We start from the raw sequence: 2,902 nt of genomic DNA, 5'->3' as shown, positions 1-2,902 counted from the left end.
CAGAGGGAGAGAGAAAAAAAAAAGAAACTACAGCGGGTCATGATTACCGTGATTCAGGAAGGTTTAAGGGAGTTATATTTTACTATCGGACCGTCACATCTTTAAATTTATAATACGTCGGCAATATCGTAGTTTGTTTGTAGAGTGCATTCGGACCTAGACAAAAGCACCGTGAATAAATCAAAGCTTGAAAATTCGCTCACGTAAGCTCTCTGATAACGTCTTGAGGACCATAATTTGACCTTAATGAAAAAAAGAAAACAAACTGTTTGCCCTTTCATGTAACTTTTTAAACTGATGAATGTCCTATCTCCTGTTCACGACCCCTTATTCCGTCCTCAGGAGCACAGCAAGCAATGGGACTGTCATGACAACAAGCGAAAAATGACCGGAAACGGAGTATCTCAGTAATTCTAAATTTTTTAATGAGATCAGCAGATTTCTTGCCGCGTCTCTTCCGAAACCGATTGAATCCCCCGCCCCCTTGAATAGAAAAATTAATAAATAAAAGTAAAAGCTAGATAGAATAGCCCACCAAAAAATTGTTAACTTTAAGAGCCACAAGACAGCAACAAGACCTTTAGTTCACCTGTGACGTAGCAATATTGAAGTGACTGGAGTTTACCGGAACTTTTCCCATGATTCATTCTGTCTCTACACTTGGGGATTAATAGCACCAGGGGCGAAGCGTCTATATAATCAAATAATCACTGCTTCCCTTCCTAATTTTGAAACATTGTCGCTGTCAAATTCATCCATAAACGTAAACCTCTTAAATCAAATGTCAAAAGACGTTCGTAATCAACTATGAACAGTATGCCTAACATTCAAAACGGTTTCACGGCCACAGAAATAGCCTCCTCACCCCTCTCGGGCCACTCCATAAGCAGTCGCAAGCTTTGATTAAGTAAGCTTAAAGTGAGGCTGGTAGAGTCCACCAATATAGTTGAAGGGAACATGTGCATAGCAGTCTAAGCTGTTTCATTGCCACATATACCCCGTTCACCCCTTTGGGGTCACAGTTAAAATCAATCTCAAGCCCTGATTATGTAAGCTAACTAACACTGGTCGAGTCTACCTCACAAATGTGAGGGGAACTAACTCCTAACAATCTCTTCACTGTTGCAAGTACTTGCTTTTTTTCCTCGACTTTTTACCGTCCTATAATCAGATCGTGACCTCGATTATGACACCAGCTCCTGGCCGCGGAAGGCTAACAAAAACAGCCAAATGTAAAATTTAAAAAATGATAATTGTCATGTTCTACCAAAGAGTTAGACTCACTGGTAGATCTATAACATATATATCTAATACTGACGTCTCTGCTTCTTTGCTTTATGTTTATGTATTCACATCTAAAGTTAAATTTAATTTTAGTTGGAACTGATATTTAATAAGATACTTTCCCGATTATTTTGGCGGTTGAACATACAATATGAATTCCGGATTTGTTTTCATTCACAACTCAGAGTCGCCGCCTCGAGTAAGATTCTTGTGTCATATCTACAGGCCATATCTGGTCCCGTTTCACTTTGATTACCCTGTCAAACAAGTCAGCCTTCGCCCCTGAATAGCACTACCCCATTAAAAGGAATGACCATGACCTTCCACCTCTGTTGTTGTCCCCACTCTTCCTGGTCGACAAGAACTAGAGGTTACTAAGTCAGTGTGAATATTACACAATATATTTACACATGAACTAGAGGTTACTAAATCAGGGTGAATCACTGAACATTACCCTGTACATGAATTAGAGGTTACTAAGTCTTAGTCAGTGTGAATATTACACTATACGCGCATGAACTAGAGTTACGAAATCAGTGTGAATATTACCCCATATATGAACAGCACCAGACTGAGATTTCCACAACACAGGAGTTGTTTTTCTTAAATACTGTAGGTATTTTTAAACAACTATCGACACAGTTTAGATCATTTATGAGTCTGGTTTTGACTCTGCCTGTCAGAAAGACCGAGATACTCGATAAAGATTCCCCCCACTCAGAAAATCAAACTCGAGTCTCCGTACGGATGGCAAAGCACCTAACCACTATACGGCAGCCAATGGTACACCTGAGCAATGTACATCTGGTACATTCGGAACAATAACAAGCTGACAAGATCTCAGTCAATTTGCAAATAAATAACAGTTTTAGACAGGCCCCATTTTCGCCATGTGCGTTTTTATGCCAACGGATATTAAACAATAACTCATCAGCCCACTTTAAACCTACTCCCACCTCCCTGTGGTGAGCACGGGACAACAGATATCGTATTGTCCATATTGCGGCATTTAGTTAACTCAGAATTCTCTCTCTCTCTCTCTCTCTCTCTCTCTCTCTCTCTCTCTCTCTCTCTCTTGTCCTTTTTAACTCCAAGTGGAGCACAGGCCATCAACAACATTACTCCAGCGAAGCCTGTCCTGAGCATCCTTTTCTATATGTTTCCATGATGTCCCCGCTTTTTCCATTTCCGCTTGTACCGCTCGTCTCCATGTCATCTCAGAATTACTAAGTTCTTTCTGACATTTTTACCAGTTTTAACTTACTAAGACAATGAGGTCAGAAACCAATAAATGTTCTATTTGCTCTTGCAAAATTGGAAGATTATAAAGAGTCGTTATCAAGATATTCAAAGAATTGCATGCAAAATGGCTGGAGATGTTGTGGAACTGAAAATTTTTAACTTCAAATTTCTCAAAACTAGGTATTGAGTATATATACAAAAATCTGTCATAAAGACACTATTCTATCCCCCCCCCCCCCCCCTCTTCTTTATCGTTGTAAATAGAATACTGCTAGAGCGCAATCTGACAAACGCGCGAGTCAGTTAAATAGCGGAATATTGCTGCTGCTGTGCGCAGTGCATAAGCCATTTATACATGTAAAAAAAACAACAACCC

This window comes from Aplysia californica, unplaced genomic scaffold (assembly GCF_000002075.1).
Source record: "Aplysia californica isolate F4 #8 unplaced genomic scaffold, AplCal3.0 scaffold00306, whole genome shotgun sequence".
In the NCBI taxonomy this organism is placed as follows: Eukaryota; Metazoa; Mollusca; class Gastropoda; order Aplysiida; family Aplysiidae; genus Aplysia; species Aplysia californica.
Note: the sequence above shows the minus strand (reverse complement) of the source record.